At 43.9% G+C, this 15,853-nt stretch overlaps 1 protein-coding gene and 1 long non-coding RNA gene across 2 annotated transcripts in view; one reads left to right on the forward strand and one right to left on the reverse strand.

The window, feature by feature from the left end:
* LOC148114393 (uncharacterized) overlaps positions 1 to 12,990 on the forward strand; it is a 35,531-nt gene extending 22,541 nt beyond the window's left edge. Inside the window, exon 2 of the long non-coding RNA XR_015734141.1 lies at positions 12,869 to 12,990. This is a non-coding gene — a long non-coding RNA (uncharacterized LOC148114393). The remainder of the gene's footprint in view (positions 1 to 12,868) is intronic.
* Positions 1 to 15,853, reverse strand: part of WNT3A (Wnt family member 3A) — a 58,529-nt gene that overhangs the window by 11,023 nt on the left and 31,653 nt on the right. The gene's annotated exons all lie outside the window — the stretch shown is intronic.

Below are 15,853 nucleotides of genomic sequence, written 5' to 3' on the forward strand. Positions count from 1 at the left end.
CTCTACCTCAACCTGGTGCCTTGCCAAAGTTTAATAGTTTTGATTGCTGCATTATATGTTCTTGGGGAATCATAAGAGATTATTATTTTATTTTTTTTATTTTTTTATTTTTAAAATAATCTCTCCCTTTGCCCCGGGAAACCTAGGTGTCTAGGGAAGGAAATTTTTCCATGTATCTTCATGATTTCATCGCGATGGGATCTGTAGAAACAGATTGTTCGCTTCAAGCATTAGTATAATTAAAATAAAATAAAAAAATCCTTAGCAATAAAGGGAAGCAGGACAAAAAATTCAAAATGGTGGTGGCATATCTATCTATATCTATCCATCTATTTATCTCTACCTTTATTAAAATTCAGAACCAAACATTAAGATATAAACTGAAATAAAAAGGAAAGGGCAAAGGAAAGAATAGAAGGGCCCCAAAATGCATTCAACAAATAACAAAGATGCAAAGATTATTCTTTTAATTTTAATGTTATACCTAAGACATTCTCCAAAGTAAATAAGGTCAGTGATGGGATTCAGCCAGTTCACACCACTTCGGGAGAACCGGTTGTTAACTTTCTGAGCAATTTGGCAAACTGATTGTTGGAAAAAATCATTAGGGCAGAGAACCGATTGTTAAATTACCTGAATCCCACCACTGAATAAGGTCATATTGAAAAAGCTGCAATATAGGCTGACCACAGTTGAGCCCCAAATTTCCGTTGCTAAGCGAGACAGTTGTTGAGTGAATTGTGCCCCGTTTAACGACCTTTCTTGCCGCAATTGTTAAGTGAACCTTTGCAATTGTTAAGTCGGTAATACAGTTGTTAAGTGAATCCGGCCTCCCCATTAACTTTGCTCTTCAGAAGGTCACAAAAGGGGGATCACATGACCCTGGGACATTGTGACCGTCATAACTATGAACGCGTTGTCAAGCATCATAATTTTGATCACGTGATCATGGGGATGTCACAGTGGTTGTAAGTATGAAAAGTGGTCATAAGTCACTTTTTCAGGACTCCCTGCCCTCTGCAATTTAGCTTGTATCAACTTACAATCACAATTGAGCTGAAAATTTTGTTGCTAAGCGAGACAGTTGAGTTTTGCCCCATTTTGCAACCTCGACTTATGATTGCAATTGGGACCAGAATATCTGTTGCTAACCAAGGCGGCCTGCTTTTATGACCCTTATTGCCACAATTCTCACACAAATCTCTGCAGTTGTTAAGCGAATCACATGGTCATTAGGCGAATCCAGCTTCCTCTATTGACGTTACTCGCCAGAAGCCGGCTGGGAAGGTCGCAAAAGAGGATCACGTGACCCCGGGACGCTGCAACAGTCATAAATACGAGCCAGTTGCCAAGGGCCTGAATTCTGATCACGTGACTACGGGGATGCTGCAATGGTCGTAAGTGCGATGAGTGGCCGTAAATCCCCTTTTTTCAAGGGCTGCTATAACTTCAAACGGTTGTGGTTGCAAGTCAACAGTGACTGTAGCTTCTGACAGGCATCCAAAAATTCAATTTTGGGTTTGTGCTTTGTTCAAACTGTTTGATAAGACCTTGTCGTGTTTGAATGGGTGCATGAAATTATCCCCAGGGCGCCTGATGCTCGTTTCAGATAAATAACCCATTTAATAATTTCAGGAAAGTTATTAAAGCCGAGATCCCTGCCAAGAAACGGTGTATATGCTTCACGGTAGGTGGAACATATGTTTGGGTTACTTAGGCAACGCGTCAAGTTTGTAAGAACAAGGCGAATCGCGCACCTTCAGATCAAAACTTGATTTTCCAAAGATCAAAATTTGGGAAACTTCCAGAATCAACTCCAGAAACAATTCGCCTTATATTCCCGTTGTTTTGACATGGACGTGCAAATAGGCTCTGATCCTGGAGCAGGCGTCATTTCACAGCAGGCTTCTGCTTCACCGATCAATTAATTTGATTTTTATTTTCTCAAGACCAGGATTAGCGACTGAGGGCAATTTATAGGAACAAAAGACCCCCGGAGAAAAGTTAAGATACAGCCACCCCCAGTGACAGCAATCAAACCAGTCATTTGTGGGGGGTCTTTGGTAGTCCCTGAGCTGAGTGGTTTTCTTGAAGACGTTTCATGACCCAACTAGGTAACATGATCAGTGCTAGAAGGGAGTGGGGTTAGAGGAGGAGAAGGATTGTGGGGTCCTTGGTTCTCTCTGAACTTGGTGGTTTTCCTGCAGACATTTCATGACTCAACTAGGGAACATCATCAGTGCTAGGAGGGAGTGGAGTTTGTGGGGAGGAGGAGGAGGAAGAAGGAGGAAGAAAGAAAAAGAAGAAAAAAGAAGGAAAGAAGGAAGGGAAAAAAAGAGGAAGAAAGGAAAGAAAGGAAGGAAGGAATTGTGTGATCCTCGGTGCTCTCTGAGCTTGGTGATTTTCTTGCAGAGAAAGAAGGAAAGAAAGAGAGAAGGAAAGAGAGAAGGAAAGAAAGAAGAAAAGAAAGAGGAAGAAAGGAAAGAAAGGAAGGAAGGAATTGTGGGGTCCTCGGTGCTCTCTGAGCTTGGTGTTTTTCCTGCAGACATTTCATGACCCAACTAGGTAATCTCATCAGTGCTAGAAGAATTTATATACGAGGACAGAGTTCCCCAATCTTTCTGGCTTTGTGGACCGGGAATGGGAGTGGGTGGGTGGGAGGAGATGGTTTCCGTGTGAGCAGCAGGCAACCTCACGTATTTGCGCAGCTCCATTTGCCCGAGCAGCAGGCATGGCCACCCATCGCTCGCTCAAATGGGGATGCATACGTGCACGCCCGCTGCTTCTGCAGCCTGGTTCCGAATGGCTCAGGGACCGATAATGGGCTGCAGCCTGAAGGTTAGGGACCCCTTTACTAGTGGCTTGCCTTGTCAGTGGACTTGGTGGTCTCTTGATTAGGCTGTGCTTTACAGTCCCACCAAAACTGATAGGATAAAGTCACATATACCGGTATATAAAGTGGGCAAACCCCCCTCCCCTCTAGCAATGATAGAGTTACCCAGTTGGGTCACGAAACATCTGCAAGAAAACCACCAAGCTCAGAGACCACCAAGAACCCCACAGTCGTCATCCTCCTCCTCCTCCTCTCTACAAACATCCCTTCAAGCACTGATGATATTACCTAGTTAGGTCACAAAATGTCTGTAAGGAAATAACCAAACTCGGAGAGCCCCAAGGTCTCCACAGTTGTTGTCCTCCTCCTCCCCCCTCTCCTCCTCCTTCTCTCCTCCTTTTCCTCCTCCTCCTCCTCTTCTCTACAAACCTCCCTCCAAGCACTGATGATGTTACCTAGTTGGGTCACATAACGTCTGTAAGGAAATAATCAAATTCATAGAGCCCCAAGGATCCCACAAACCTTCAACTAATATCCTCTTCTACGGAAACCGCTTTATGGGCTCCATATCACCCTGGGCTCCACCTGCCCAGTGGTCACACCTTGTCTTCAAGGCCTTTTGAAAATGATGTCCAAGTGTGCGGGACCAACCTTATCTCTGCAGGGATGATGTTCCACAGGGAGGGAGCCACTGCAGAGAAGACCCTTCTTCTGGGTTCACACTAGATGGACCTCCTTAAATGAGATTCGTAACATACCTCCCTCCCCTCTCTGATGCGTCAAGTTAAAACAAAAGTGACTTATGACCAGTTTTCACACTTAACGACTATTGCAGCGCCCCCATTCTCACGTGATCAAAATTCCGGTGCTCGGCAACGGATTCATATTTAGGACGGTCACAGTATCCCCGAGTCATGTCACCTTCTGAGAAAAAAAGCCAATGGGATTCACTTAACAACAGTGTTACTAATATCCACCATGATCCACTTAACAACTGAGGAAAGAAAGATGGAGCAAAAACAACAATTTCGCTTAGCAATCGAAAGTTTGGTCTCAATTGGTGTCGTAAGCCGAGGACTCCCTATATTTCAGTATATTGAAGTCCAGCCTTGTGGCCAAGTGGAGCATCGGGCATGTTTTGCAAGGGGTCGCCTCCCTGCCCCACTATAAGTGACCTGCAACCCCTCCGTCAAAAATGTTCAGCCTTTTAGGATGTGTTCGCAAGACCCCGCTTTTCATCCACGTCTTGTATCGTCCTGCTGGGGGAGGCTACAACATCAGTATATCATTAACTCGGGCCAAGAAAAAGGGGCCGTCGAGGGGGACCTTCACCCCACACCCCGCTGGGGTCTGCTCGGAGCACAATATCCCAGCGACGAGCAGATTAAGGCCCCGGGTATCAAGCAAAATGTGTTTTTCTCCCAACAATTCACACGCCCTCACAATTGTTCGATGCCACCGTTTGAATGGAGAATTTCCCATTTGCCGGGCGAGCGACGCATAGTTTTACGTTGCTATGACTTAGTTCGGGGTCTTGCTAATCAGGGACCAAAGCAAACTTCATATAAAATATCTCCGGGCCATTGTGAGCTTAATGCACCGTGACGTTCTCGTCACAAAATAGGGATAAAGTCACCCCAGCAGGTATCAGGGGCAGACTTTGCAAGCCCTCCCGGCTCCATCGTCCGACGGAGTCAAGCCGAGATGGATGAAATCTTGAATTTTAGGCGCAGGTAAGCTGAGCCGAGATGCTTTTCTTAGCTAGATTTAAGACAAGGATGTTTTGCAGGGAAAGAGAGGAGGCGAAAACATTTGAAGCTGGGGTTTTGTTGTTTGCTTTTTTAGTTCAAGAAAAGACACCCGATTTCCTATTTTCTAGAATAATTGGATCAGACTAGGCCACGATTTCCCACATTTAACAACTTTAAGATGCAGCGACTTCAATTCCCAGAATTCCCCATGCTTTAAGAGGGGTGGACTTCCACTCCCAGAATCCCCCAGCCATGCTGTAAAATGCATGTTTGATTCATGCTGTTAGATACATGTTTTCAACTTATGACCATCATGGAGACCCAAATTTCCATTGCTAAGCTGTTAAATGAGTTTTGCTCCATTTTACCACCATCCTCGCCACGGTTGTTAATTGAATCCCTGTTAAGGTAACAACACAGTCATTAAGTGAATCTGACTTCCCCATCGATTTTGCTTGTCAGAAGGTTGCAAAAGGGAAACACATGACCCCTGGACACTATGACCGTCATAAATATGAGTCATTTGCCAAGAGTTCGAATTTTGATCACATGACTCCGGAGATGCTACAACCGTCCTAGGTGTGAAAAACAGTTATAAGTCACTTTTTTTCAGTGCCACTGTAACTTTGACCAGTCACTAAACGAATGGTTGTAACTTTGAAGACTACCTTGAGCCCTTTTTCATTGCTCTCATCAAATTCTGGACCTCAATTAAACAAAACTCCACATTATATGCCATCATCACCTAAGTGACCTTGCTATAAATTGATACACAGGTACTCCTCAATTTATGATCATAATTGAGCCTGGAATTACAAAAGTCAGTTGTGCCAGTCGTTAAGTGGATCATTGGGACCGCTGTCTTTTACAATTTTTTATTTTTATTTACAGCAGTGTTAAGCAAATAGGATAGTCGTAAACCACTCAATTTGTTGGGCCCTTGGTGCTCTCTGAGCTGGATGGTTTTCTTTCAGACGTTTCAGGACCCACATAGGGAACATCATCAGGGCTAGAAGTGGGGGGTGGGCTGCATTCTAGCTTCTGGCACTGATGATGTTATCTAGCTGGGTCATGAAACGTCTGCAAGAAAAAAGAAACCCCAAATTCAGAGAGCACCAAGGACCCCACCATTTCTAAACCTCTTAAACCTCCTAATTCCTCTCTCCAGGGCTTTCATTCTCGTTCCTTTTCTGTGTGACTTTCTCAGACTCCCAGCCTCCTAAACCTGGGAGCTTTTCACTTGCGATTTCAAGCATCCTTCGCGGTTTTGATCGATTTCCTAAGCTGATTTCCACCAGCACCACCAGCACCTCGGGATTTCTCACCATGTTTGTTCGGTGATGTTATCTCTCCTTTTAATTATCCATTTTCTTGTTCCAGCATCCTGTACCTTCTCTTTTTAAAAGGAGGGTGTTTCCTAACCAATGTTAATCGACAAATGCCTCCTTAGGTTGACTCACTGGGACATGATTAATGTCTCTCTCATTTGCCTAACTATTTCTTTGTGCACAAGAGGTAGGAATTTAATTAAAGTGGTTCTTCGTTCCATGCCATTTCTGGGCAAAATTTCAAATATCCAAAGGGTGCATTGAAATGAACAGAAAGATGCCAGCAAAATAGGTTTGGAAATAGGATGTCTCGTTCCTTCCTCTTTCTTGTTCTCTCTTGGGTTTTTCCCACAGCCAAAATCGAAGCTGACAAATGCAATACAGGCTCGTTCTCGAATTACGACCTCAATGGAACCTGCCCGTTGCAGGTCGTCCTCAACTTATGACCACATTTCTAAGTTGAGACAGCGGTTAAATAAACTGTGCCTCATTTTGCAAGCTTTCTTGCCACTGTTGTTAAGCAAACCACTTCGGTTGTTAAATTAGTTACCTAGTCGTTAAAGCGAACCGGACTTCCCTGTTGACTTTGCTTGTGGGAAGGTCTCAGAAGGGAATCACATGACTGAAAAAAGGGACTTAGGATCATCTTTCACAGTTATGACCATGGCAGCGTCCCCATGGTCACGTGATCAAAATCCAGGAACATGGCAACCGACTCATATTTATGACGGTTGACGGGGTCACACCAGTGGTGGGTTGCTCCCAGTTCACACCGGTTCTGTAGAACTGGTAGAAGAACTGGCGGGAAGCTCCACCCAACGACCCTGACATCATCAAAACGCTTCTGCGCATGCACAAAAGAGCGCACGGCCCCACTGCGAACTGGTAGTAAAGGTAAGTAGAACCCACCCCTGGGTCATGCCAGTGGTGGGTTGCTACTGGTTCAGTCTGGATCTTCTAACCAGTAGTAACAGCAGCAGGAGGCTCCGCCAACCCGCCTGGACGTCATCATGGATGCTCTGTGCATGTGCAGAAGCTTCTGCGCATGCGCGCGCTCCCGTTGCAAAGCAGTAGCGAAGGTAAGTGGAACCCACCCCTGGGTCACGTGATCCCCTTTCGCGAACTTCCGGCAAGCAAAGTCCATGGGGAAGCCAGATTCGCTTAACAACCTATGTTACTAACTTAACAACTGCACCGATTCACTTAACAACGGTGGCAAGAAAGGTCATGAAATGGGACAAAAGTGACTCTGCAATCGTCTCAATTAGCCAATTAGAAATTTCAGGCTGAATTGAAGTAGTTAAATCGAAAACTACTTGTAGTTTTAGCGCCCGTTCCTTACGTCGGAAAACCCAAGCAATGAAGATGACTGTCTCCACCCCACTTAGACTTCCGCTCCCATTATCCCCCACCAGCATGTTTGGCTCAGGATTATGGGTCCTGAAGTCCAACCTCTAGAGGAACTCATAGATGGCAATAAATTTATTTAATAAATAAATACCCCCCCCCCCCAAATCTATTCCTCCTAGGTCTAATTTTTGCCACAATTTCCTCCGAGTAAGGCAATGATAAGACAGATCCTTAAAAAGATATTTTAGGACAGGGGTCTCCAACCTTGGCCACTTTAAGACTTGTGAACTTCAAATCCCAGAGTTCCTTTGGGATTCCCAGAGAATTCTGGGAGTTGAAGTCCACAAGTCTTAAAAGTGGCCAAGATTGGAGACCCCTGTTTGGGGAAGTTCAGCTTTGCAAATTCCCCCTATGGAAATCCAATTATTCTTTGCGTTTTGTCCATCTTTGACACATGCCCAATTTTGCAACTCAGTTTTGAACTCGGAGGGGGGAAAAGAAAAGAAGAAGAAATCCCATTGGCGTGCAATGGAAAAAAATAATAATAGCATTTTCGGAATATAGTGCACCTAAGAAAGTCTGCTTATAAATGGACATTGACGAGGAAACACAGATAATCCTTAATTTATAACCTAGGGACTGTTCAAAGTTACAACGGCACTGAAAAAAGTGACTTATGACCGTTTTTCACACGACCGTTGCAGTGTCACCATGGTCACGTGATCAAAATCTAGCCGCTTGGCAACTGGCTCGTATTTACGACAGTTGCAGAGTCCCGGAATCACGTGATCCCCTTTTGCGACCATCTGACAAGCAAAGTCCATGGGGAAGCCAGATTCACTTAACGACCTTGTTGCTAAATTAACAATTGCAGTGATTTGCTTAACAACGGTTAAGCAAAGAAAAGATGGCAAAATGGAGCAAAACACACTTAATAACTTGTCATGCCTAGCAACAGGAATGTTGGGCTCAGTTGTAGTCGTAAGTCAAGGATTACCTATAGTGCGGTGCTTAGAAAATTGGGGGATGGGCAGATCTATTTTTCCTGACATCCGCAAGTCTACTAAGTTTGTTGCAACAGACAACAGAAGCACCTTGACATCAGTGAAGTCTTGATTTATGACAAGGGAAATTCCTGAAATTTAAGGACGGCTTGGGTTAACAACCTGAGGCCATTGGCAAAGTTTTTAAGACATCTTCTTAAATTGGGAATTGCCAAGGAAGGTTCAACCCACCTCACAATACAGATGCTTTTCCGGCAATACCTGGATGAAGGATGCATGATGTAGTGCTTCACTTATGACCATTCGTTCAGCCACCGCCCGAAGTTACACTGGTATGGAAAAATGACTTAGGACCGGTTCTCACACTTACAACTATTGCAGTGTCCGCAATGCCTTGTGGCCAGAATTCAGGCCTCTATTGAATATATTGCATCTGACCAGGAGATTGGGAATTGTAGTTCCTCCTTAGGGGTAAAAGGCGGCTGGGAGTCTTTGGGCCAATTACCAGGAGACGGTGAGTTGTAGTCTCGCCTTAGGCAGGAAAGCAGGCTGGGTGACTTTGGGTCAGTCCCTCTCTCTCTCAGCACAGCCCACCTCACAGAATTGTTATTTTGGAGGAAATAGCAAGAAAGAGAATTAGGTATGTTCACTGCCTTGAGTTACTTAAAAAGTAGTAAAGGTGGGAATGAAAGTCTAAAAATGTATATAATACATCTGGTGGGATCATATAAAAGGGAATTCTCAGTGGTGGCCACTTCTCTATGGAACATGATTGCCCTGGAGGGAGGAGGGAAGGAGGAAGGAAGGAGAAAGGGAAACTGGAAGGAGGGGGAAGAAGAGGGGAAGAAAGGATGGGAGGGAGGGAGGGAGAAAGAAGGAAGGAAGGGAAGAAGAGAGAAGGGAGGGAGAAAAGGAAGGAAGGATTAAAGGAAGGAAGGGAGTGGAGGGAGAGAGAGAGAATGGAAGGGGAGGAAGAAAGATGGGAGGGAGAGAGGAAGAAAAGAAAGAAGATAGGAAAGCAGGGAGGAAGGATGGGAGGAAGGAAAGAAAGAAAGAGGAAGGAAGGAAGGAGTCTCACTTGTGGGACTCCATTCTTACGCGTGGCAGGTCCAACCTCCCCTCCTGCCTCCCTTCCTCCCTTCCTTTCCCATTGACAACCTCCTCCGGGTTCTTTTACATCTCCCCTCCGACAAAGCTCTTAATCCCCTTGGGCACGACCCTTGACCCTATTAGGGACCATGGTGACCCTAATCCAATCAGATTGATTAACTGGAACCCAGAGCCGGAATGCTGACCCTCTCTCTTTCGGGGGTCCAACAATAGCAGACGGCAGGACCCCCATTTGCACCACAATAGCCAGAGAGTCAAAATCCGACTTCTTCATTAGGTTGACTTCGGTCTTTCCCTGGTCAGCCGTCCGTGAGGTCATTAAAAGAGGCTCCAGATCATCTCTCAGGCCAACGGGGTCCGATGTTGGGGTGTCTTTGGGAGGGCAGTGAAAATTAATGGGTTTCCTTTTCTTTTCGAACTATTTAAATGAGTGGGCTGGCAAAGGCTGAACATCGGGGCGTTTTAGATACAAGGCAGGGGGTGGGTGAGTTGGTGTCATTGAAAAGGGGGAGGACTACCGGGAAGGGGATTGTTTGTTCTGGGTTAATCACCTCCGTCCCCGACTTGGCCTTTGAGGAGGGCAGGAATTTCTAATCAAAGTTAGGATGGGGGTGGCCTCAAAAGAACCCCCGAAAGAATCGGCATTTTGGAAATTGTGTTTAGCCATTCCACGAAAAAAAAATTAAGTCGAATTAAAGGGGAGCCACTTGCATGGACAACCGAGAATTCATGGAAACATCAGCAGTGCTAGAAGGGAATGGGGTCCGCAGGGAAGAGGAGGAGGAGGAAGAAGAAGAGGAGGAGGAGGAGGAGGAAGTGGTCTTTGGGGCCTTGGTGCTCTCTGAGTTTGGTTGCTTTCTTACAGACGTTTCATGACCCAGTTAGGTAACATCATCAGTGCAAGAAGGGATTGGGTTTGAAGAGAAGAGGAGGAGGAGATGGAGGAGGGAAACAACCTTGATGTTCTCTGATCTTGGGATTTTCTTTCAGACATTTCATGACCCAACTAGATAACATCATCAGGATGTCTCTCTGTTTATATATTATTTATTATATTATTGAACTGAATTCTTCCCCTCTTAGAATTAATATAATAATTAAATATAGCATAGCATTATAGTAAGTATAGTATTAGTATTGTATAGTTAGTATAGTATTAGCATTAGCATTAGCAATAGCAATAGTATAGTATGTATTAGTATTTGTATTGTATTGTATTGTATTGTATTGTATTGTATTGTATTGTAATGTAATGTAATGTAATGTAATGTAATGTAATGTAATTAATGTAATGTAATGTAATGTAATGTAATGTAATGTAAACAGAAAGCAAACCTCACACTCCCTTCTAGCGCTGATGATGTTACCTTGTATAGTTAGTATAGTATTAGCATTAGCAATAGCAATAGCAATAGTATAGTATGTATTAGTATTTGTATTGTATTGTATTGTATTGTATTGTATTGTATTGTATTGTATTGTATTGTATTGTAATGTAATGTAATGTAATGTAATGTAATGTAATGTAATGTAAACAGAAAGCAAACCTCACACTCCCTTCTAGCGCTGATGATGTTACCTTGTATAGTTAGTATAGTATTAGCATTAGCATTAGCATTAGCAATAGCAATAGTATAGTATGTATTAGTATTTGTATTGTATTGTATTGTATTGTATTGTATTGTATTGTATTGTATTGTAATGTAATGTAATGTAATGTAATGTAATGTAATGTAATGTAATTAATGTAATGTAATGTAATGTAATGTAAACAGAAAGCAAACCTCACACTCCCTTCTAGCGCTGATGATGTTACCTTGTTGGGTCATGAAATATCTGCAAAAATACCATCAAGCTCAGAGAGCACCCAGGACTCCATAGTTCAAGCCTGAGTTACACAGGTTGGAACAGCATTGGGTCTCAGATTATGTTTATTTGATTTTTATCTGCCTTGATGACTTTATAAGTAAATCAAGGTGACAGACAGACATAATATTTCCTCCTTTTTTTTTTCTTTTGCAACTTTTTGAGGGGGGCCCAGGCTCATCCAGATGGCTTTCATGCCTAAAGTGAGACTAGAGCTAGTATCTCTTAGGGATTGGCCCAAAGTCTCACAATCTCCCTCCCTCCCTCTTGTCTGTCTGTCTGTCTGTCTATCATTTATTTATCATCTATCTAGCTATCTAACTATCTCTCTCTCTCTCTCATCTATCTATCTCTATCTATTTTATTTATTTATTTATTTATTTATTAGATTTTTATACCGCCCCCTCTCCCGAAGGACTCGGGGCGGTGAACAGCCAAAGTTAAAAACATACAATATAAACAATTAAAATACGTTTAAAACAGAATTAAATCTAAAATGGCTCCCCAATTTAAAATGCCTTACCCATACCCCTATAAAAAGACGAATTTAAAATTTTAAAATTTAAAATTTCCACATTTAAAAAGGGGGAAGATTTAGGCCAGGCCAGCTTGATAAAATAGAAAGGTCTTAAGCGCGCGGCGGAAGGTGCGCAGATCCGGGATCCTACGTATCTCCGGGGGGAGCTCGTTCCAAATCGTAGGTGCCCCCACAGAGAAGGCTCTCCCCCTAGGGGCCAACAGCCGACATTGTTTGGCCGACGGCACCCGGAGGAGCCCCTCTCTATGGGAGCGTACTGGCCGGTGGGAGGCTATATATAGATCTATGATCTATCTATCTATCTATCTATCTATCTATCTATCTATCTATCTATCTATCTATCTATCCATCTATCTTTCTCTCTCTCTTTCTCTATCCATCCATCCATCTATCTCTTATCTATCTATCTCTATCTCTCATCTATCTATCTCTATGATCTATGATCTATCTATCTATCTATCTATCTATCTATCTATCTATCTATCTATCTCTATGATCTATGATCTATCATCTATCTGTCTATCATCTGTCTGTCTGTCTGTCTGTCTATCTAGCTCTAGCTCTATCTCTATCTCTCATCTATCTATCTATGATCTATGATCTATCTATCTATCTATCTATCTATCTATCTATCTATCTATCTATCTATCTATCTCTATCATCTATGATCTATCCATCTATCTCTAGTCCAGCTTTAGGCATGTGTGTGTGTGTGTGTGTGTGTGTGTGTGTGTATAAAACATTGTGAGGAAGAGGCAATTATGTTTTTAAAAATGGAACCATAGCTATTATGTTTTTAATCTGTGCTCCTTTTCTTTCCCCCAGGTTGCTTCATTCTCTTCCTTTCAGTAAATTAAAAATCCTCCAACTTGATTAAAAGTGATTATACTTTATTTTAAAAGTTAGCCATCCGTAAGGCCTGGAAGAGCTGGCATTTCCCTCAGGCCAAAGTGTTTGTCGTTCAGGTCAAGTTCATCAGCTAGCAGCCTCAGAAACATTGTATTGTGTGTATGCGTGTAATTAAATTAGTTATTTCAATTACGAGGGCTTTTTAAAAAAAATTAAATTATCCTTTCTTGTGTTTTTAGGCATTGTCAGCCATCCAGAGTCACCAGACTGAGATTTCTTTAGAAATCACATCAAGTCCTCGATTTACAGCCCAACATTTCTATAGCTAAATCTGTTGTTAAGTAAATTTTGCTCCATTTTACGACCATTCTTGCCACAGTTGTTAAGAGAATCACTGCAGTCATTAAGTGAGTCACACAGTTGTTAAGTGAATTTGGTTTCTCCATGGACTTTGCTTGTCGGAAGGTTGCAAAAGGGGATCACATGATCCCAGGGTACTGAAACCGTCATAATATGAGCAAGTTGCCAAGGGTCTGAATTTTGATCACATAACCATGGGAATGCTGCATTGGTCATTAAGTGTGGAAAACAGTCATAAGCCACTTTTTTCATCACCATCGCTTGAATGGTCACTAAATGAATGGTTGTAAGTTAAGGACTACCTGTATAGAATCACACTTTCTATGAAGATATTTATAAGGGAGAAGTCAACCCACAAAAGTGTTTGTTTCATTCAGATCTTCCTGAGACCCACAATGAAGCATCTCCTTAACAACCAGATTCCGCAGATAATGTCCATAATGACACATGTCACGTATCACACAAAGACACAGAAGCCACAACCACACATCAAACTATACAGCAGAGTTTACAAACCACAACATTAGCATCTCTCCAACCTAAGCCAACATCAAACCACTTTATGACTAGCTTGATGCAATACCTCTAACCGGGCTTCTGGATGTACAGTGGGTCAGACTAGATGACCTCTAAGACATCTTCCAACTCTATAACGGGAATCCATCGAATCATCCGACAATCAAAGTGGCTGGGTTTGCCCAAATTGCTAAGCCACAAACATACTTTTAACCAGATTAATGCTAACCACACAGAAGTGTTGCATTTCCTGTGTCGTGTAGCCCACACTTAATTATGGTGCTCAGGATCCCAAACTTTCATTCAACAACCCAACAGGTAAGAGTACAGCTCCATTTGTGCAGTTTGGCCAGTCCTGCTTCTCACTTGATGGAACCCAAGGTTGTAAGATGAAGATCAGGACAGATTTTGGTGGCCCTGCAACCTAGTTATCTCCTCCCCCCTGCCCAAGCCATCCTGAGAGGGGAGGTTTATATGACCATGCAACTCACTCATGGGTGACTTACAGCCATAAAACACCAATTAAAAAAACCAACAACGAATCCACACACCTCCTGGTGACAACAATCAACAACCACACGATGGACTTCATATCACCCTGGAGCCCTGAGCCCTGTTGGCCAAACCTGGTCTTCATGGCCTTTAAGGCAAGGTCTCAAGCTGGAGACCAATCTTATCTCCACAGGGATGATGTTCCACAGGGAAGGAAGCCAGCATGAAGAAGGCCCTTCTTTTGGGCCCCGCCAGATAGACTGAGGTCCCATAACAGTTCCTGCCTCTCCCCTTTGGTGGGTTGGGTGGATGTAACTGGGGAAATACGGTCCTTCAAATAACAAGAGGGAGACACCATGGAGAAGGCCCTCCTTTTGGGTCCCACCAGATGGACCTCCTTAAAAGATGGGACCCATAACGTTTCCCGCTCTGGTGGGTTGAGTAGATGCAATTGGGAAAAGACAGTCCCTTCAAATAACCTTGGAAGGCCTTTGAAGGTGACCACTAGCACCTTGAATCGGACCCGGAAGCCAATCGCCAGCCAATGCCGAGAGGTGACCCGTGTGCGAATCTAGACTTGCACAAAACCACTGCATTTGGAATCAGTCGCAGGATGCTTTTCAAGGGCAGCCCCATGTAGCAGTCAAGGCTGGCAGCTCTTAAGATTCCTGGAGGACATCAACTCTCACTTGAAACCAGGGAAGAAACCGAAGGAATTTCTCTTTGGTTTGGGTTGTGTGTGTGTGGGTTGTGTGGATCTAGATGTGCGAGGATGACACCCTACTTTGCTCAGTTTTGAACGTGGCCGATAGGACACATGAGGGAGTTGGAGAAGAAGGTTGGCATTGCTAAAATCCGGCCCTTTCCTTCTGAGCAGAAATATGTTTTTCCCCCCGAGGGCACCCTAAAGAATGTGGCTGAGATGTTTAATTCTTGTTCGCCTCCCACCCCCCAACTCCAACCCAGTCAGCGGCTGCTGATGTAGGTGAGGGAGACCAACGGGGGGGGGGGGCTGTATTCTGCCTCCAGGGACAACATTCTTCAGTTATGAAATAGTATCATCCCCCATCCTGAGCAGGCCTCCCTTCAAGACCCAATTTGGCTGATTACTTTGGGGGGGAAGAGGAGAAGGTAAACGAGGAGGAGAAGAGAAGGGTAAACGTGGAGGAGGGAGAGGGGGAGGGAGAGGGAGAGAGAAGGAGAAGATAGACAAGAAGAAGGAGAATGGTAGATGAGGAGGAAGAGGAGGTACACGAGGAGAAAGATAGAGTAGCCATGGAGGAGGAGGAGAAGGAGATAAGGAGAAAGAGAAGGAAAGAGTAGAGGAAGAGGGGAAGGGAGGAGAGGAGGAGAAAGAAGATGGACAAAGATGAGGAGAATGGTAGGCATGGAGGAAGAGGTAGATGAGGAAGAGAAGGAAAGAGTAGAGATGGAGGAGGGGAAGGGGGAAGGAGAGGAGGAGGAGGAGGGGAAAGAAGATAGACAACAACAACAAGGAGAAGCTAGACAAGGAGCAGGAGAATGGTAGACATGGAGGAGGAGAAGGAGGAGGGTGAGGAGAAGGAGGAGGAGGGGAAGATAGACAGGAAGGAGGAGAAGGAGAAGATAGACAAGGAGGAGAAAGGAAAAGAAATGTTAGATCTGGAGGAAGAAGAGGAGGAGGAGTGGGGGAGAATATAGACAAGGAGAAGGAGGAGAAGGAAGAGGAGAAGGAGAAGCTAGACGAGACTTTGTTTGATCTCACCACACCACAGCTCTTAATTCCCTTTTCCTGAAATACCTAAGGTAGCCTCTGTTGGTTTCCCCAGACCACAGATCTTAATTCCATTTCCTTGAGATACCTAAGGTGGCTTCAG

This window comes from Pantherophis guttatus, chromosome 4, assembly GCF_059756535.1.
Source record: "Pantherophis guttatus breed Tessera chromosome 4, ASM5975653v1, whole genome shotgun sequence".
Classification (NCBI taxonomy): domain Eukaryota; kingdom Metazoa; phylum Chordata; class Lepidosauria; order Squamata; family Colubridae; genus Pantherophis; species Pantherophis guttatus.